The following is a 21,808-nucleotide window of genomic DNA, read 5'->3' on the forward strand; positions in this document are numbered from 1 at the left end:
AGACTGGAGACTAAGGAGATATCCCCCCCTCCCCCTCCCCTGGACTACTATTTTTGAAAAAACAGTCCTTTCCCTTTATTGCCTTCGGAAGAATCTTACCGTACCCTTTGTGGAAGAACTGTGACTCAGGAAACTTGTAAAGGACTGACTCGAACAAATCTAATGTATTGTATTTTTTAATGAATTGTTTTTAGTGTAAGTTTTAATATAAATTAAGTTATTGATATTTATCTATATCCTTGCTATTTATTATTAGTACTAATTTTGGAGTAATTGGTATTTATTAGTATTAATTAATTAGTATTAATCTGTATTTATAATTCTATATTTAATTTGGGGTTTTTAGTGATGGATGCTTATGACGACTGGAATGAATGGAGTGGATTGAATGGGGGTGGATGGGAGTGGGGTGGTGGATGGGATGGGGTGGGTGGGTGGTACTATAGTATGTGTTCTGGTTTCTGGTAGAAGTTTAGTAATTACAAATAACTCTCATTAAATGTATCATTTCATGAATAAAGCAACTCCGTTTATTTCTCTGCTCTCCTGAACTTCAAACATTCCAGACATCACTCGGTCCGTTATCTCTCTCTTAGCCGCATTTCTCACATTCCTTTTCCTGCTTCACTTAGACGAGATTTATTTCCTAACTACATAGCTATAAAAAAGACAGCAGCACTGACTAAATACAATACAAAATACTTTGGCTTACTTTAGTAAGGTGAAAACCTCCATATTTCTTTTCAGCAACGTTGAAACTCCACCCTTTTTCTCCACTAGCCCCGATATGCCAATTACCTCACTACAATATTTAACCCATTCCTCTCCTTAATATCGTCTTCCAGACCTTTGCTCTTTACGTTTCTAAATCCTTCTGAATTTAGGATTAACCCAGCGAGCATCTGATTCTCCCTCACTAGATCCTGAACTCATAGCCCCATCCTGTGGCTGGCCTCCCACCTGTTCTACTACCTGTAACCTCGGGCCCCCCACTACTTCATAAACACTATCTGAATCCGAGTCCTCAATATCTTCATCATCCTCCAACTGACCAGGAGTATGTACAACACCATCCCCCTCCTCGGGGTCCCTCCCCTCCCCTTGAGGAAAATCAGGGTGAGGTTTATCAGGGAAATGAAGATGAAAATTAGCAATCAAACCAGGTGCATCAATGTCATCAGCATCCATCCAAACAATGAAGTCAGGCCCACCTCCGGACCATTCCACCTGGTGTTGGAGACTGTCGTTGAGCCAACGAGAGTCTCGGATGCTAGTAATGTCCAAGCATTGTAGTGGAATGTGAAGGGCAGCATCTGGATGGGAGGGAGCAGGACCGGCAGGGCCCAGAAGTGGGGCCTGAAGTGGAGAGTCAGGGGAGACGGGCAGCAATAGTGAGCAATGAAAAACGGGATGCACCCGCCTGGAAGAAGGTAGAGTCAAACAGTATGTGACAGGATTGATGACATTTTCAAGAGGGAAAGGCCCAATAAAACGTTGAGCCAGCTTGCGGTGAGGTTCCGAAGAAAGTTATTTAGTAGAAAGCCAAACTTAATCACCAACAGTTAATGGGGGAGTATCTCTGCGAGAACAGTTGGCAAAGCGTTTGAAGTCTTCTTTGGCTTGAGTTAAGGAACGTTGGACGAGTTGATGAACGGCACGTAACTCGTTGAGAAAATAACCAGCACGTGGAAACGGGGAATCAGCCAGAGTAAGCAGAAACAAATGGGGATGGAACCAGTAGGTGGCGCAGAATGGTGTGGTCTGCGTAGAGGTATGTTCAGAGTTATTAAAGGCGAACTCCGCTACAAAGAGATATTTGGACCAATCAATTTGTCTGTTGTGAACAAAACAACAGAGGTATTGTTGCAGGATGCCAATAACTTTTTCGGTGCCCCCATCAGTTTGGGGGTGATGGGTAGATGCCAGGGAAATCTTGACTTGGAGAGAGGTCATGAGTTCTTTCCAGAACTGGGCGGTGAATTGTGGACTGCGGTTGGAGACGATGGTATCGGGTAATCCGTAAAGGCAGAAGATATTTTGGATAAATAGGTGAGCTGTGATTTTGGCTGTAGGAATTCAACGACAAGGGATGAAATGAGCCATCTTGGTTAACATGTCCACTACTACAAATATAGCAGTGAACCCTTGGGAAACAGGTAAGCAGGTGAGGAAGTCCATTGAAATGGTACCCCAGGGTCTTTCAGGTGTAGGTAAAGGTTGCAATAATCCCGGAGGGGGTCCGGTGGCGGCTTTGACTTGGCGACAATGGATACATGAGTTAAAGTAGGTACTGACATCATGGCAGAGTTTGGGCCACCAAAAGGTACGAGAAATGAGGCGTAGGGTTTTGAAGAGGCCAGAATGGCGGCGGCGGGATGATCGTGACACTGGTTGAGGATGAGACCTCGGAGTGGACCTGCGGGAACGTAGAGCAGGTCATGGTAGCGGAGCAAGTCGTCCACGATGGTCCATGGAGAATCAGGTTCTAGATCTTGTTTCCTTTGGGTGACAAAGGGGTCCTGGCATTGCGCTTCCCAAATTCTTTCGCGAAGATCTACCGCAGTGTGGGCGGCTGCGATCGATGCTAGAGGCAGAATGGTACGAAGCGGCGCAGGTTCATGGTTGTTGGTGTATTCAGGTTTGCGAGAGAGTGCGTCGACTTGTGTGTTGTCCCACTTAGAAATGTAGGTAATGCGGAAATCAAATCTGGCAAAGAAGAAGGACCATCGGATTTGTCACTGGCTTAGTTTCCTGGCAGTTTGGAGAAATTCCAAGTTTTTGTGGTCAGTTCTGATCCGGACAAGAAAACTTGGCCGTCGATGGTTTCAACAATAATAGGAGGTGTGACGGGGCACAATGGGATGGCATGAGAATGAGCGAAGGTCTCATCCATGAAGTTGGTGGTGGCTCCAGAATCCACTAAGGCAATAGCAGGGAGGGTTTTGGGTGGGTTTTCTAAGTTCACTTTAGTGGCTAAGGTCAGGTGTCTAGACGGTCTCGTTTTCTCTGTCTTATCATTGTCATTTGGTTTGGTGCCTGCCCGGCCTAAGGTTTGCTTTAGGCCGGGCTCTGGTCGTTTCCCGGCAATGTAGCTTGCACCTGAAACACAAGTGTGGTGTTCGAGACTGGAGTGGACGGAGTGAGACGTCTTCTCTGAGGGCAAGTAGTTATCATGTGTCCAGCCTCTCCACAATACATGCATAGGCCTTCCGCTCGACATTTGGCTCTCTCAGCGTCACTCAGGCGAGATCTGGCCATACCGAGATCTATTGGTTCCTCTTGAGTGATGACCGCTGGTCGGTTTCCCGTGTCTGTTGGTATCTGGAAGGGATGTCTTGGCAGAGAGTTGAAACCGTTGTTTTGCAATCTTTGGCATGGATTCGGCACTGGTCTGGTTCTCTCTCCAAACTGGTTTTCATATCTGGCGGCACAGTCCTGGGCAGATGAGAATTTCGTTTTGATGGTCAAACAGGTGTCGTAGAGTTCATTTAACGTGTTGGACGTTGGTTGGCGTGTCATCTCATGCACAATTCTGGGTTTCAGGCCATCTTGGAACAGTTCTATAAGGACTTGCTCATTCCAATTCAGGGGTGTGACTAGTTTCCGGAAGTCGGAGATATACTCCGAGATGGTTTTATTGCCCATGTGCAATTTGCGTAGCTGAGTGATAGTGTTTTGTACACGCATGGGGTCTTGAAATTCTTGTTCTTGTTGAAATGCAGCATAATTTTGCAGGATTGGATCCTGGCCTACTATAAAGGGCATTGCCCACTCAAATGCAGCACCTTTACACAGGCTTATCATGAAAGAGACTTTCATAGCATCTCTACCAAAGTCCTCAGGAGATGCATTGAAAAAGTTCTGACATTCTTGTAGAAATACGTCAAGTTTATCTCTTGCCCCTATAAAAACAGATGGCTTAGCTAAGTAAATGTTTGGCATTGGTTGAATTATTACTTGTGGGGAGGGGGGACACTTTGATTTTGTAATGCAATGATTTACGCTTGTAAAGCAGTCACTGCTTGTGCTAAAAGTTGAACATCATTAGCTAAATTGGCCATCCTGAGCTGACTGGTTGAATTTATTAATTAATTTAAAGGTAGGGAGTTTCAACACTGTTCTGGTTTCTGATAGAACTTTAGCAATTACAAATAACTCTTACTAAATGCAGCATTTCATAAACAAAGAAACTCCATTTTATTCTCTTCTCTTGCATAAAAACAGAAAAACAAATTTTAATGCAATGGGGGAATATTTAAATAATGAATTAAAGGGGAGGGATAAAATGGCAGGAGCGAGCACCCAGTGGACTGTATTTAAAAAGGCCATCTTAAAAGCCACAGGACTGTATGTAAGGCAAATAACTAAAGGTAAGAGGAAGAAGAAACCGCTATGGTTTAGCAATGATGTAAGGGCTATAGTCAATGAAAAAAAGGCTGCCTATAGGAGGTATAAAGAGTCTGGAAGTATAGCTGATAGAGAGGTGTATAAAATGAGACAGAAGGAGGCGAAACAGATAATATATGCTGCTAAAGCCTCAAAAGAGGAAGAAATTGCCAAATCTGTAAAGAAGGGGGATAAAACCTTCTTCAGATATATTAGTGTTAGGAAGAAGACAAACTGCAGCATCACGAAGCTTAGTACCAGGAATAATACATGCATTGATGGGAATAAGGGGATCGCTGACCATTTCAATAGCTACTTCTGTTCAGTTTTCTCAAAAGACACCTTACAAAATAATACTATAGAGGGATATAGCATTGCTTCCAGCTGTACGGATTCAGCTCCAGTGATCTTAAAAGCCGATGTCTTAGAAGAACTTGAACAATTAAAGATAAATAAGGCAATGGGTCCAGATGACACCCACCCCAGCATTCCTTCTATCCTTCTCTGGTTAACAAGATTTATGTCCTCTCAGTATGATTCTAAAACAGTAGAACTGACTGTTAATCAACACAGAATACTTTTGCTTACTTGGGAGCAGAACGGAAACCCTCCATATTTCTCTTTTGCAATGTTGAAACTCCACCCTTCTCCACTGACCCCCTGACGTACCAAATACATCACTACAGTATTTAACCCATTCCTCTCCTTAATATCTTCTTCCAAACACCTGTTCTCTACGTTTTTGGGCCCTTCTGAATTAACCCAGCAAGCATCTGATTCTCCCTCGCTAGATCCTGAAGTCATAGCCCTATCCTATGGCTGGCCTCCCACCTGTTCTACATCTTTTGGGCTTGCAAGCATTAATCGCTTTTCCATTGATTCCTACGGGAAACATTGTTTCATCTTACAAACTTTTCACCTTACAAACCTCGTCCTGGAACCAATTAAGTTCATAAGATGAGGTATCATTGTATATCTTTTTGTGACAGTTTCCATCATTTTCCAATAATAGTTGATGCAGGGTGGGTGGGTTCCTACTGTTTTGAGCCTGGAAGTGAAATCTGTGGCATCTCACTATGATACTATGCAGTATTCCAAGTGTAAGGCCACAGTTGGAATACTGCATTAGGTTTTGGTCAGTTTTAGTCAGGGGACTGGAGGCTAAATCATATGAACTACAGTTGGGTATGTCTAGTTTAATGAAAAGTAGGACAAGGGGTGACATAGCAGTGTTCCAATATCTCAGAGGCTGCCACAAAGAAGGGGGAGTCAAGTTATTCTCCACAGCACTTGAGGGTAGGACAAGAAGCAATGGGTGGAAACTAATCAAGGAGAGAAGCAACTTAGAACTGTTCTGCCGGCGTGTCTCAACCGCCCGTAATTACAGGATAATTAGTCCAGGAAGATACACACCACACGATAAAAGGAAAACCCAAAAGTTTTTATAAACAGAAAAACAGAAAAAGCTCCCTTTTTAAATGTCAAAAGGATTTTCTGGTACACCCAAGGCACAGGTTAAATACACCCAATAACTGGGAAATTGAGTCCAAATCTAAAGTCCAGAGAGTCCACACACACAATCCTGAACAGCAAAAAATACAATCTTGACGAAACAATGAATCAGATAAACTGCCATGAGGCTAAAACACCAGGCTGCACTTTTATCTGTAGCACTAATTACAGCAGCCCCACCCAACCACAGGTGGCCTCATTTTCTCTTGTAATAATTCTTCAGTTGTTGTCTCCTATGCATCGTTCTACGCATGCGTGGATGTGTCATTAATTCTTGTTCAGAATCCAGGGATGATACAGAAGACTGATCTCCTCCTGGGCTGTCTGCCAAACTCCCCTCTTCCCTGTCACTCACGCTTCCTTGGTGAGATGAGACTTCGCCGGCAGATTCTACTGGGAGCAAAACAGGCCTGCGGCATGTGGATGTCTCCCCCACATCCACCTCCACATTCCTTGGGGCAGGAGCTGGGCCAGAGCTAACCACAAAAAGAACTAAGCTCAAGGCTCCACTTTTACCTCCTTCAGCTTCTCAGATTATAGTTGACAACTGTGTTATTAACTTAACAATTGCAGAGATTCACTTAAAAACTGTGGCAGGAAACATCATAAAGTGGGGGAAAATGCACAAGTGTTTCATTTAGCAAGAGATATTTTCTCAGTGACCAGCTTTCTGTATTCTTTTCATCAAGGTGCTATAGGTAGGACAAAATGGTGTCAATTTAGTCATCCATAGTCAAACTCAAGCTATTACACCTACATTCAGTGGTATTTACTTTTAACAATTACAATATTTTTCAGTGTATAAGACACATCCAGATTTTAGAGGAGGAAAACAAGGAAAAAAGTATTCTGAACCAAATGGTGTAGTATTATACTGTTTAATAAAATATCAGTATAGCAGAATATTTTTTACAACCATGTACACTTTTTACAAACTTCAAACCTGACAGCTTCAAGGACTTCAAGCTTGTGGACTTCAACTCCCAGAATTCCTCCACCACTCATGCTACCTTAGGAATGGGAGTTGAAATCCACAAGCCACAACCTTGACAGGTTTGAAGACCCTTGCACTTCTAACCACGATCTCAGAGGCCTTCAAACTTGACAGTTTTAAGACTAGTGGACTTCAACTCCCAGAATTCCTCCACCAGTCATGGGAAAAGAGTCTTGGCTGGAGGATAACACTCCACCTACCTACCCCCTAGCTACCCACCCGGATTTCTTTCTTGGTTTGCTAAAACTTGGAAGCCCTATTTGTGCTTTTGTGGGGGGGGAGAAAGTAAAGGGGGGGATCCACCCAAAGACCACACACACACACACACACACACACACACACCCCGCCTCGCTAGGATGTTAGCCTGGACGCCGCCCCATCCCCAAGCACCTTCCTTCCCAGTTGGGACAAGGCTTTCCCGTGAGAGATGAACGTAGATAAAGTGTCCTTCGGGATCAGATGCTGGTCTCTTACGGAAGGTGCTTCCCCATCATATCACTCTCTCTCTCTCTCTCTCTGTCTCTCTCCCCTCCCTTCTCCTTCCCTCCGGCTTCCTCCCAAAGCCTTTTTGAGCAGACAAGGCAAAACGCCTCTCCAAGACTGACAGTTTCAGGGCCTGCCTTTCCTATCCAAGTGCCTTCCTTTCCTCCATCCCCAGTTTGGATGGTGCAATGGGACGCCAGGGTGTGGAGTGTGGGGGCATGTCTCAGGATCCAAAGAGACTTCAGCCCAGGAAAGGAGGTGTCTGTAAGCCAACTCAGCTCTTCCTCCTCTGTAAACCAACTTCTGTAGCAAGCTCAAATGCCGCTGCCGCTTCCTCCTCTGGAAGACAACTTGTCATTTCCTTCCAACAAGGGGAGGACGGGAGGCTGCTGCTTTCAACGCTGCCGCTGCTTCTAATGGAGGCTGAGGCAAACGGGCAGTGTTGCGTTCTTGTCAGACCTGCTTCATCCTTCCTCCTCAATTGCCCGGGTTTCAGTTCTGTCCAAAGAGGGTCAGCTGAGGAGGAAGGATGAAGCAGGTCTGACAAGAACGCAGTGCTGCCCACTTGCCTCAGCCTCCATTAGAAGCAGCAGCAACGCCAAAAGCAGGAGCCTGCCATCCTTGTCACGCTGGGAAGAAACGATGTCAAGGCCGCCGAGCCGAGTTAGTTTACAGAGGAGGAAGTGGCAGTGGCATTTGAGCTTGCTATAGCAGCTGTCGATTCAGGTTGCAAATGCTGTGCTGCTCTCCTTGGTGGCTGGGAGGGGGAAGGAAAGGTGGGTGCTCTCGGTCTCCCCATGTGAAATGAACCTAGTAAGGGAGAGAGGCGCCCATGCAATGGCTGCCAATTTTCCTGCCATGGGCGGGAGGAGAGAAAGAGGGATTCCCAGGCGAAGGAAAGCAGCAGTTTACCTTCTAGCCAGCAAAATTGCCTCAAAGTGCCCACCAGTGACTTGCCCGCCCCTCCAGCCGACGAATGATGTGCCACTTCTTCTGCCCCAATTTTGCCAGCTGGGAAGTGAGCTGCTGCTATCCTTTGCCTGGGAATCCCTCTTTCTCCCCTCCCCTCCATGAGCCCATGGTGTACCGATTCGGCTGGGCAGATGCTGCAGGGGCTGGGGATGGTCAGGGAAAGCACCGGAATTCCAAAGCTGGCATCCTTTCTTCTGAATGCTGGGTGTCCCGCCCATCACTGCTCACAGTCACTCATGCCCTCATCACCTCGAGGCTCGACTACTGTAATGCTCTCTACATGGGGCTACCTTTGAAAAGTGTTCGGAAACTTCAGATTGTGCAGAATGCAGCTGCGAGAGCAATCATTGGCTTCCCCAAATATGCCCATGTCACACCAACACTCCGCAGTCTGCATTGGTTGCCGATCAGTTTCCGGTCACAATTCAAAGTGTTGGTTATGACCTATAAAGCCCCTCATGGCACCGGACCAAATTATATCCCGGAACGCCTTCTGCTGCACGAATCCCAGCGACCAATTAGGTCCCACAGAGTTGGCCTTCTCCGGGTCCCGTCAACTAAACAATGTCGTTTGGCGGGACCCAGGGGAAGAGCCTTCTCTGTGGCGGTCCCAGCCCTCTGGAACCAACTCCCCCCAGAGATTAGAATTGCCCACCCCCTCCTCGCCTTTTGTAAGCGCCTTAAAACCCACCTCTGCCATCAGGCATGGGGGAACTGAGATATTCTTTCCCCCTAGGCCTCTACAATTTATGCGTGGTATGTTTGTATGCATGTTTGGTTTTATAAATAAGGGTTTTTTAGTTGTTTTAATATTGGATTCTTACATGCTGTTTTTATCACTGTTGTTAGCCGCCCCGAGTCCAAGGAGAGGGGCGGCATACAAATCCAAGAAATAAATAAATAAATAAATAAATAAATAAATCCCTGGGGCCAAGCCGCTGGCCTCCAGCCAAGAAAGGCTGCTACCGCTGCTGCAACTGCTGACTGCTATCCAACTCCCTCCACCCCATGCACCGTTCGGTGTATAAGACGCACCCAGTTTTTGACACACCTTTTGCATCAAAAAGGTGTGTCTTATACACTGAAAAATACGGTAGGCATAAAATTCAGTAATTGAATCCCAGGCTTTTTTAATTGAAGCATTAGATTAGAGGAATGCAACCACAGCAACCAAGATTATCAGATGTAGATTCCTACAGACAATAATAGATTCTAAAGGCCAAACTATTTTGCTTTTTATCACTTTGGGGCTAATGTCCAGCACTTATTTTATTTTTATTTATTTTATTTTATTCTTTGTCCAATATACAATACATATGAAAGAGAATAGACATTAAGTAATATATAAAAAGATAGGAAGTAAAAAAGAAGAGAAGTAGATGGGAAGGAGAGAATATATATGATGTAAGGGATAAGGAAAGACAATTGGACAGGGGACGATAGGCACATCAGTGCACTTATGTACGCCCCTTACTGGCCTCTTAGGAACCTGGAGAGGTCAATCGTGGAGAGTCTAAGGGAGAAATGTTGGGGGTTGGGGGTTGACACTATTGAATCCGGTAATGAGTTCCACGCTTCGATAACTCGATTGTTAAAGTCATATTTTTTACAGTCAAGTTTGGAGCGATTAATATTAAGTTTGAAGCTGTTGCATGCTCTTGTGTTGTTGCGGTTGAAGCTGAAGTAGTCGTTGACCGGAAGAACATTGCAGCGTATGATCTTGTGTTTTAGGCGCCGCAGTTCTAAGCTTTCAAGACCCAGGACAGTTAGTCTATTTTCGTAGGGTATTCTGTTTCGGGTGGAGGCGTGGAGGGCTCTTCTGGTGAAATATCTTTGGACGTTTTCGAGAGTGTTGATTGAGATGTGGTGTGGGTTCCAGACAGATGAGCTGTATTCGAGAATGGGTCTGGCATAGGTTTTGTAGGCTCTGGTCAGTAGTGTGAGATTGCCAGAGCAGAAGCTACGTAGGATCAGGTTTACAACTCTGGAAGCCTTTTTGGCGATATTGTTGCAGTGGGCTTCAGCACTTAGGTCATTTGATATTAGTATTCCGAGGTCTTTTACTGAGTGTGGGTTGGCTGTGAGAATTTGTTTGTTCAGTTCATATATGAGGTTTGGATTCTTTTTGCCGATGTGGAGGGTAGAGCATTTGTTGGTTGAAATTTGAAGTTGCCAGGTGTTAGACCAATCTGAAACATAGTCAAGGTCTTTTTGGAGAGTGTGTTGTCAGTGGTGTTGAAAAGTTTCACATCGTTGGCAAAAAGCACACAGTTGCTTGCAATATTATCACAGAGGTCATTGATGTATAGGATGAAAAGAGTAGGACCTAGTACGCTTGGGGCACGCCGCTTTTGACAGGGACTGGGGTGGAAATGGCGCTTCCGATTTTGACAACTTGTTGCCTGTTTGACAGGAATGCTGTAATCCAGTTGTGGAGGAGTCCTGAGATGCCGTAGGATTTGAGTTTTAGGAGAAGTTTGTCGTGAACCACTGAGTCAAAGGCTTTGCAGAAGTCGATATAAATTGCATCGATGGATTTTCCTTGATCAAGGTGGGTAGTCCAGATGTTTTTGCAGTGAAGTAGTTGTAGGTTGCAGGATAGTTTCTTTCTGAATCCAAATTGTTTTTTTGATAGTAGGTTATTAGATTCTAAGTAAAGGGTGATTGATCGATTTATAATTGATTCCATGATTTTACAAGGGACGCAGCATAGTGATATTGGTCTGTAGTTGTCAACTAGTGATGGGTCTCCTTTTTTGATAATGGGGATGACTACTGCTTTTGACCACAGCTTGGGGAGAGTGCTGGTCCTGAAGGATTTTTGGAAGATAATGCTTAGGGGCTCAGCTATTGTGTAGAGAAGTTTCTTATGTGACTGTCTAATGCATTTCACTAGGTGGCCAGGGAAGAATGGAGGTGTATTAATACATGCATTCTAATTCAGTGACAGTATTGAGGAAACATGCTATGCACATTATCTTTTATAGCCCTTATAACAAATATATTCATCATTATATCTCTAACAGTTCCTCTAACACAAACTGTGCATGGTTACTTCCCTTTTCTACACTTAAAGTAAAGCTTGCATTGTTACTTTCTCTTTTCTACCTCTCACTGACTTCTGAATAAACTCCTTCACTTATTGTAACAGGCAAAGACCTACCGTGTTTCCCCGATAGTAAGACCCCCCTGATTGTAAGACATATGGGGGTTTTCAGGGGGGTTGGCTAATATAAGCCATACCCCGAAAGTAAGACATATGTCTTACTTTCGGGGAAACACGGGGGTATTGCGGGGGGGAGCCCGATGACTTCGGGAAGACCCAGGCAGCGCGGCGGCAGCCCTGGCGGCGGTTCCCTCGGCCCCAGCACCGTCCTTCGCTTTCCAAAGAGTTCGCGGCGCTGGCGAGGGAGCTGCGCGCCCAGGAGAATCTCCCTTAGGCAGCCTGGTGCCAGCTGGCGGTGGCGCGCTGCGTAAGGGAGACTCTCCTGGGCGCGCAGCTCCCTCGCCAGTGCCGCGAACTGCTCCGCCGCTTCGGCCAGGGCCGCCGCCTGGCCCACCGGGTGGCCCAAGCTGGCGGTGGAGCAAATGAGGGAAAGCTCCGTCGGGGATGCGCGCAGGAGGGAGCGGGGTGGGTTGAGCGTAGAGGGGCAGGGCTACTGCTAGGCCGGCCCGGTCGGGTCCGGCTCCACGGGGGCGGTGGGCAGAATGGCGGGGCGGGACGGCTCTTTCGAACAGGTCGAGCGGCACCTCCCGGGGGCGCCGCTGCCTGAAGGGCAGGTCGCCGGGCGGAGATGTTGCCAACAGCCACGCAGTCCCCATCAGCAGCAGCATGCATTCCCCGCACGGCGTTCATCCACTCGGGCCGCAGCGGCCGCCGCAAGACTTTTCCCCTCAGTTCAAGCCGCTGCGGCCGACGGCCACTCGGGCTCTTTGGCGCAAGCCCAGCTGCCTCCGTGGCGCAGGCACCGCCTCTTCATGGAAACCCCCGAGCCGGCTTCGGAGGAGCAGCCGCGCGCACGCCGAGCCTTGTGGAGAGCTCCGAGCGGCCGGCAGTGGCCTGCTTGACCTGCTGCACTTTGCTCGGCTGCACTTTGTTCGGCTGGAGCTGCGCCCTCCTTTGCCCGCCTCCTTTCCGGCAGCTCCCCGCGCGCCCTTCGCCTCGCCGTGGCGAGGCAAAGGGGATGGGTGCATGGGGAGCTGCCAGAAAGGAGGCGGGCGAAGCGGCGGCCCTGGCCGAAGTGGCGGAGCAGTTCGCGGCGCTGGCGAGGGAGCTGCGCGCCCAGGAGTCTCCCTTACGCAGCACGCCACCGCCAGCTGGCACCAGGCTGTGTAAGGGAGATTCTCCTGGGCGCGCAGCTCCCTCGCCAGTGCCGCGAACTGGTCCGCCGCTTCGGCCAGGGCCGCCGCTTCGGCCGCCTCCTTTCTCGCAGCTCCCCACGCGCCCATCCCCTTCGCCTCGCCGCGGCGAGGCGAAGGGCGCGCGGGGAGCTGCCGGAAAGGAGGCGGGCGAAGGAGGGCGCAGCTCCGGCTGCTCACCTCGCCCGCCCACCCGGCGTCTCCGAAGCTTACCGGCCGGGACGGGCAACACGGCGGGAGCATCAGGAACAGCAACAAGCAGCGAAGCAGCCCGGCGAAGGCTTCTCCTGCCGAAAGGCGCCCGCCAGAGACCGGTAAGCTTCGGAGACGCCGGGTGGGCGGGCGAGGCGAGCAGCCGGAGCTGCGCCCTCCTTCGCCCGCCTCCTTTCCGGCAGCTCCGGACGGGGCGGGCAGGCGGGGATGCGGATGTGTCTCCGTGTGTTTGTGTGTGGGGGGGGGGGAGGGTACTACTACTTTTTACCGGACACGGGTGTTGCGGGTTCGGGTAGGTGGGTTGGCGGGGTGTGTCTTATTTTTTCCAATATAAGACATACCCCGAAAGTAAGACCTAGGGGGGCTTTTGGGGGTAAAAATAAAGTAAGACACTGCCTTACTATCGGGGAAACACGGTATGTCACATCAAAGAGAGTTCTAGATTGTGTAAGATGGTGTAAGCCTGTTTGAATCTACATGCTCCTGTTTACATTATCTGCACTTATGAATTTCTCCTTTTCTATATAAGGACATGATGTTATGTATTCACTTTAATTGGTAGATAGGATGACGCACCTTGATCATCCTGCATTTCTGTAAAAGTATAAAATTACTTTCTTGGCTACAAGCCCACATTCAGACATTGCTTTTCTATTTTCTGAATCTGCATGCATGCATGCATCAATAACGTCTGAATTACTTAATCTCTTCGTGGTAAACCGTTTCAGCTGCAATAGTATGAATGAGAACATGCTTATCAAGTCATTGTGTGTGCAATGCTATCTATGTGGGAGGCACATTTGCCCTGCACAAAGTCAGCCTGGCCATTTTTAATGTCAAGGCTATTTTCACAGTAGATTAGAGTTCATGGCGTATTAGCTTTAAAACATAGAAACATCTTTTTAGTATTTGAAACATTTTAAAAATCCACAACAACCCAACAGACACCAGATTACATTTAAGCAGTAACAATTAATCGATAAAAGGAACCTCTTATTTTCATGCTAAAACTTAGGTCCAATTTGAGCAGCGCGTTGAGGGACAGTGCATACATTCTGCTGGAACTGCCTCGCACCAGACAAAAGTATCGTCTAAAAACTCTGCAAGGAGATAGTAGGCGCGCAAATATTGCCTCCCTGCATTCATTATATAAATATGCTAAATAAACTCAATCCACTTGCCGCGTCTGCAGCAGCAGTCCCCGTCGCAAAACTAAACTTTAGGCCGACGCAATTTAAAGGCCGGGAGGATGGGTGGGCGGGCGCGTGCCTCTGCGAGAGTGCGCACCCCGTCACAAGGTGTGGCCGAAAGCCTGACCCGCCGACGAGGACAGATTCGCGTGGTGCCTGAGGAGGGCGAACCCTTGCAGGCGCACGACCCTTCCCCCCGCCGCCTCTTTACTTCAGGCGGGCGCGCGCCAGGCTGGCTCAGTCGAAATGGAGAGGCCATAGGCTCGGCAACACAAGAGCGCGCCTGCTGGCTTTGCTTTTGCTTCGCTTTGCTCGAGCGAGCCTTTCGCTATTAAGCTAGTGGGAGTTTGCGCGAGAACCAGCGGTTTTCCCCAAGCAGAGGAGGAGGCGCTTCCCATCGATACGGCATCCTGCTCTGCAACCAGAGGCTGTGGCTGTGAGTGTTAAATGTCTCTTAGGGTGGGTGGGTGGAATGTGTCAGTGCTCCTTCCCAGCAGTAGTTTTATACGAGCTGAGGTGCGGAGCAGGATGCCACTAGCTCCACACCCAGCCAGTTCGGTCGTCTCGCAAAAACCCTGGGAGACCCGGGACTGAGTAGTTAGTCCGGCAGCAAAGACTGCGAGCTAATCTTCGCTCGCGGCTCCCCATGGCAACCGGCAGCCGTCGTTTTGTAGGGACAGACTCACCGCCTGGGAACCACCCTCCAGAAGCCGGGCGGTAGGGAGAGAGAGAGCTGTTTCCAAGTTCTCCCCGCTTTCCACCTGCTTTTTAAAGATGCCGAAAACCTAGGCAGCAGGCGAATTATGGTCACCTATGCTAGTCCGTGATGGGGTCTTAAAGGGGAACTGGAAAGGTATCAGGGCAAGCCCGGTCCTGTGCAAAAATCGCCATGCGTGGAGGGGTGCGGTAGACCGAGAAGGAAGAAATCCATGCATGTCTTCCTCTCCTTCCTACCACACTATCTGCCTGCCTCCGGATTTCCCTTTTTGGTTTAGTCTGAGGTGTTTTGATATACGGTATTGAATCTCTGGTTTTGCAATCGGGGCTTGCAGTTGTTGCAACTGAAGCTCAGGTCACCTCAAGGCCTGGCATTTCTGTCATGAACTGGAATCCTAACGATAATCTCCCTCTTTCTTTCTCTTGCTGTGTGGGTGTGCCTCACTTGTGCACATCCATATTCTGACAGCCAGACTTGGTACAGCAGCAACATCAGTCCATCCTTTTTAGGATTCAGGGCTGGGCTCAAATTTGGGCGTCTGACTCAATCTGATCTGGCACATCCCCTGAAATGCTACAGGTGTGAGTTCTTTTTGAACAAATGGCTGCAGTTATTTCATGCATTAATACCATGTGGTGACAAAATAAGTAACAGGCAAATGTGCTGGTCGCAGTTGAAAGTGGGAGTCTGTGATTGGGTGGTGCTACATACCCTTTGTAGCTACATACCCTTTGATTATATCTTCCCTCTACAAAAATTATCCATTGTTTAATTTTTTGAAACACTTCAGTTTTGCTTTTTAGTAAATAGCAAAATCCATATCTAGAGTAATCTAAATTGATGGGGATAGAGGGCCAATTCTTCGGAGAGGAGCAGCAGAGAAATCCAATCAAGAAACAAACCAACACTAACTGAAACATTATTTGATTTTCTTTCCCTCCTTTGCTAGGTATACTTTCCATTTGGCTTCTTTCCAAATAGCACAATCCAAATAATTGTCATAATTTTTAAAATTCAAACATTACAGCTAGGTCAGGCATTTTCTGTAATTGGTTAAAGCTTGCACGACCCAGTCTTCTATGCAATAAATGTGCACTTATTATGCCTTTGGTTCATTTGAAAATATTGTTGGCACGCTGCCACCAGTTTCCTTGGAGTTCAAAACATAAATTATTCTGTTTTAAACTTTGTTCATACAACTTGTTATTCTTTATGATCTTAAAGTTACTCAAAAGTAACTCATAAAAGTTACTCATAACCTCAGCAAAACACACTCAGCAAATTGTGATCTAACTCTGGTACACATAAAACTTTATCATATGATTTATCAATACACGGTAAATATACAGTTTCTTGCCCTTGTACAAAGAATGATTACCATTTGCCTGGATTATATATTCCTAGGCAGCTGGTGCCAGATAAGACAAAAGTTATTTACAATATGCTCACTTGCCACACTATGCAACAACTAAATGTCTTTAGTGTCTTTATTGTTTGCCTTCAGCACAAAAATATGTGTGTCTTCTTCTTTCTCTTTCCTTCTTGAATCTTACTGGGCAGTTTTGCATATATCCTGAGTGGATCCACATGCAAAACAGCATTTCACTATACAAACTTGATTTCCCACCTTATTATCTAGCTTGAAAACAATTCTTTTCTGACTGAGGTGCAAATTACTATTGCCTCTTTCTAGTCTTCTCTGTTCTTTTAGAAGTCTCCCAGTCACATAGTTCATTGTTAAATTATGCTCATTCATGGACTCAAGGCTTGTTAATAACATGTCCCATATATTATTAAGGTAACTAAGCATAACATACACTCTTGTGTTCTTCTGAAAATATAATTCCTTACTTTTCTAATTCAAGGAAGATTTTCCTCATAAACTAGAGGGGATCTGACCTATTTTCTCCAGACTGTAGCCTTGCTCTATAAAGTTTTCTGGTGAGAGTAATTTTGCTGCTTGAAGTCTCCTTTATATAAATTCTGGGTAAGGCTAACCACCATTCTCTAGTCTAGTAGATGTAAGTTCATACACATGTATTACCTGACTATCTTCCAAGCACAAAATTATGCTGGCTAGTGCTTTTTCATTTTGTCTTTGCCCCTCCATATTGAGATCTGAAGGATTGCTTACAATTATTCACAAATCATCCCTCTGCAAAAACATCTTGATCTTCAGGCTCCATGATTTGTCTCATTAAAATGAGCCACAGAAAATCCTCCTCCTATTCCTGTAACAGATAGCATCATGCTTTCTTTACAGGCCAATAGATCTCAATCTCCCTAAGGATCAGAAAAATACTACTGATGTTTCAGGGCAGTTCTGGGCCCATAATCTGTCAGGTAATTGCACAGCTGGTGTCCAGATAGAGTTGGAGAGACTGACAAGAACTTGTGGTTTTATATAAATAAATATATTTGCAGTTAATAAAATAGGTAAACAGGAGAATCATCAGACAAATCAACACAGCAGGCACATCAGGAAGCAAATTACAGAGCACACACAGCACACAGGAAAAATACGGGAAACAAGGAAACTCCCCCTTTACATTCAGCAACCAATCTCAGCTCAGATTCCCTCATGCAATAGCCAGCTCTCTTGAACCTATTACCTATACTGTGTGTTCTTACTCATTGTCCAACTTTCCAGCTATTAAATATCTTAACAATTTAACCATACTATGTTTCCTTGAAAATAAGACCCAACCAGAAAATAAGCCCTAACATGACTTTTTAAGGATGCTTGTAATACAACTTCTACTTCCAAAAATAAGCCCCTCAAAATACTGTATTTTTCAGAATATAATATGCACCCCCCCCCCCAAAAAAAAGAGGCTGAAAATTTGGGTGCATCTTATACCCAATGTAGCTTTTTTGAATTTTTTTTCCTTAAGGAGGAAGTTATTGCCTAAGGAGGTGCTAACAATCTTCTCTGCTTGCAGGCTTTTAATTGCTATTCTGAAGTTTTTTCCAGCCCTAAGTCTTTTCTGGCTTGTTTTCATTGCTATTCCCTCTGAAAAGGTTTTTTTTCAGCCCTAGCCAGAGCATATAATGATGTGCTGAAGCTGACCAGACTAAGGATGCTAGTCAGATGAATACCTGGTAGGTAGATTCCCCCCCCCTCATTTTCCTCCCCCAAAACTAGGGTGCGTCTTATACTCTGATGTGTCTTATACTCCAAAAAATATGGTAAGCCCCACAATATTTTATATTCAACCTACAGCCAGGTTAGGCATTTTCTGTAATAACATGACCCAGCCTTCTGTGCAACAAATCTTTACACCCATTATGCTGTGGTTCATTTGAAAATATTGTTTGCACACTGCCACCAGTTTCCTTGTAGTTCAAAACATGTAAATTGTTCAGTCTCAAATCTTGTTCACAGGTGTGTCTGAGCACTGCAACTGCCAGGCCAGCCATCCAAGCAGCAGGTGGAGGCAGAGGCATGGGAGAAGCATGCAATCCAGCCTGTATATGGGCCCTCCATCTGGCTGTTCCATCACAGCTGCTGGCAAGCAAAGACAGATGGTGCGGCGGAGTGGGTTGCTGGCTACAGGAGTCTCATTCTGAATGTGTAGTGGAGCTGGATGATGAAATTGTACAGCAGGGACCAAGTGCACAGGGGCAGCAGTTTGGTGGCCCATGCCCCACCTTGTCTTTCCTCACAGCAGCGGCACCAGCAGCAGGTGGACGTAGTGACAATGGGGCACACCATCTGGCTCACTGGATATGATGTATGGCTGCCTAACCTGTTGTAGCTGTGGGCAAGCAAAGACAGACAGGATGGAGTGGGCACGCACTTCACAACAAACCTGTCCACTGCATCCCACTTTCTTTGCCCATGGTCAGGACTGGGCAGGTAGCTGTGTGGTATGTCTGGTGGGCTGGATCATTTGACTACCTTTTGCCCCTCTGCCACATCCTGGTGCTTGGATAACCCAGAGGTTGCAGCAGTTTGACTCACCTGTGCAGCCCCCAGAGAGTGATGGCCAAGGAACTGGGGGAGTGAAGCTGCTGCCAAACACCATTGCCCCCCTTGCGCTCGCTGTCTCTTCTGCATGTGCCAGGGGGGCACACAGCTAGTTTGATGAGCCTGATCCCATGCTTCTCCAAAAATAAGCCCTAATGCATTTTTGGCAGAGAGCTCTCTCTCTCTCTCTCTGTCTCTATCTATCTATCTATCTATCTATCTATCTATCTATCTATCTATCTATCTATCTCTCTATCTATCTCGAACCAATGTTATGATTCATGCTGCTTATACTATTTGCTTAATGCCTAATACATGATATACTGCTTTATGGACAACATGTTAACAGCAGTATCAGAATCAGAATAGAGCTGAAACAGACCTTGGAGTTCCTTTAGTCCAGACGCCTTCTCAAGGAGAAGATCCTCTGCCATTTCAGAAAAGTGGCTGCCAATCTCTCCTTAAAAACATGGGAGGCAAGCTAATAATAATAATAATTTATTAGATTTGTATGCCGTCCGTCTCCAAAGACTCGGGGCATCTCACAACAATAATAAAAACAATGTTACAGTGGAACAAATCTAATATTAAAAAGGAAAAACATATAAAACCCCATCATTTAAAACCAAACAACACATATATACCAAACATAAAATATAAAAGCCTGGGGGAGGTATCTCAGTTCCTCCATGCCTGGCGATACAGGTGGGTCTTGAGTAATTTAGGAAAGACAAGGAGGGTGGGGGCAGTTCTAATCTCCGGGGGGAGTTGATTCCAGAGGGCCGGGGCCGCCACAGAGAAGGCTCTTTCCCTGGGGCCCGCCAAGCAACATTGTTTAGTCAATGGGACCCGGAGAAAGCCAACTCTGTGGGGCCTTATCAGTCGCTGGGATTCGTGCGGTAGCAGGCACTTCCAGAGGTACTCTGGTCCAATGCCATGTAGGACTTTAAAGGTCATAATCAACACTTTGAATTGTGACCGGAAACTGATTGGCAGCCAGTACAGGCCACAGAGTGTTGTAGAAACGTGGGTGAATCTGGGAAGCCCCATGATGGCTCTCGTGGCCGCATTCTGCATGATCTGAAGTTTACGAACACTTTTCAAAGATAGCCCCATGTAGAGAGTGTTGCAGTAATCGAACCTCGAGGTGATGAGGGCATGAGTGACAGGGAGCAATAACTCCCTGTCTAAATAGGGCCGCAACTGGTGCACCAGGCGAACCTGGGCAAACGACCTCTTCGCCACAGCCGAAAGATGGTGTTCCAATGTTAGCTGTGGATCAAGGAGGACGCCCAAATTGCAAACCCTCTCCAAGGGGGTCAATAATTCCCCCCCTCAGGGTAATGGACAGACAGATGGAATTGTCCTTGGGGGGCAAGTCCCACAGCCACTCCGTCTTGTCTGGGTTGAGTTTATTTACTTATTTATTTATTGATTGATTGATTGATTGATTGGATTTGTTTGCCGCCCCTCTCCGGAGACTCGGGGCGGCTAACAGCAATAATGAAACAGCATATAATAATAATCCAATACTAAAAACAATTAAAAACCCATTATAATAAAAACCAAACAGACATACAGACATACCATGCATAAAATTGTAAAGGCCTAGGGGGAAAGGGTATCTCAATTCCCCCATGCCTGGCGGCAGAGGTGGGTTTTAAGTAGCTTACGAAAGGCAAGGAGGGTGGGGGCAATTCTAATCTCTGGAGGAAGTTGGCTCCAGAGGGCCGGGGCCGCCACAGAGAAGGCTCTTCCCCTGGGTCCCGCTAAGCGGCATTGTTTACTGGACAGGACCCAGAGAAGACCCACTCTGTGGGACCTAACTGGTCGCTGGGATTCGTGCAGCAGAAGGCGGTCCCAAACATAATCTGGTCTGGTGCCATGAAGGGCTTTATAGGTCATAACCAACACTTTGAATTGTGACCGGAAACTGATCGGCAACCAGTGCAGACTGCGGAGTGTTGGTATAACATGGGCATATTTGGAAAAGCCCATGATTGCTCTCGCAGCTGTATTCTGCACGATCTGAAGTTTCCGAACACTTTTCACAGGTAGCCCCATGTAGAGAGCGTTACAGTAGTCGAGCCTCGAGGTGATGAGGGCATGAGTGACACTGAGCAGTGACTCCCGGTCCAAATAGGGTCGCAACTGGTGCACCAGGTGAACCTGGGCGAACGCCCCCCTCGCCACAGCTGAAAGATGTTTCTCTAATGTGAGCTGTGGATCGAGGAAGACGCCCAAGTTGTGAAACCTCTCTGAGGGGTCAATGATTCTCCCCCCAGGGTAATGGATGGACAGATGAAATTGTCCTTGGGAGGCAAGACCCACAGCCACTCCGTCTTGTCTGGGTTGAGTTTGAGTTTGTTGACACCCATCCAGGCCCCAACAGCTTCCAGGCACTGGCACATCACTTCCACTGCTTCGTTGACTGGACATGGGGTGGAGATTTATAACTGGGTATATTCGGCATATTGATGATACCTCACCCCATACCCTTGGATGATCTCACCCAGCGGTTTCATGTAGATATTAAATAGCAGGGGGAAGAGGACCGGCCCCTGAGGCACCCCACAAGGGAGAGACCTAGAGGTCGACCTCTGACCCCCCACTAACACCGACTGCGACCGACTGGAGAGGTAGGAGGAGAACCACTGAAGAACAGTGCCTCCCACTCCCAACCCCTCCAGCCGGTGCAGAAGGATACCATGGTGAATGGTATCAAAAGCCGCTGAGAGATCAAGAAGCACCAGGACAGAGGACAAGCCCCTGTCCTGGGCCCACCAGAGATCATCCATTAGCGCGACCAAAGCAGTTTCCGTGCTGTATGCCTGAATCCAGACTGTTGAGGACCTAGATAATGGGCTTCTTCCAAGGACTGCTGGAGTTGAAGCGCCACCACCTTCTCAACTACCTTCCCCATAAAGGGAAGGTTGGAGACTGGACAGTAGTTATTGAGCAAGGCTGGGTCCAGGGAAGGCTTCTTGAGGAGGGGGCGCACAAGTGCCTCC

At 47.0% G+C, this 21,808-nt stretch overlaps 1 protein-coding gene across 9 annotated transcripts in view; it reads left to right on the forward strand.

The window, feature by feature from the left end:
- Positions 1-14,228: 14,228 nt before the first annotated feature.
- The window catches only part of NRCAM (neuronal cell adhesion molecule), a 409,870-nt gene continuing 402,290 nt past the window's right edge, over positions 14,229-21,808 (forward strand). For all 9 annotated transcript variants that reach the window (XM_070755532.1, XM_070755535.1, XM_070755536.1 and 6 more), the window contains exon 1: positions 14,229-14,545. The gene's annotated coding sequence lies outside the window, so the exon portion shown is untranslated. The remainder of the gene's footprint in view (positions 14,546-21,808) is intronic.

Source organism: Erythrolamprus reginae, chromosome 6 (assembly GCF_031021105.1).
Source record: "Erythrolamprus reginae isolate rEryReg1 chromosome 6, rEryReg1.hap1, whole genome shotgun sequence".
In the NCBI taxonomy this organism is placed as follows: Eukaryota; Metazoa; Chordata; class Lepidosauria; order Squamata; family Dipsadidae; genus Erythrolamprus; species Erythrolamprus reginae.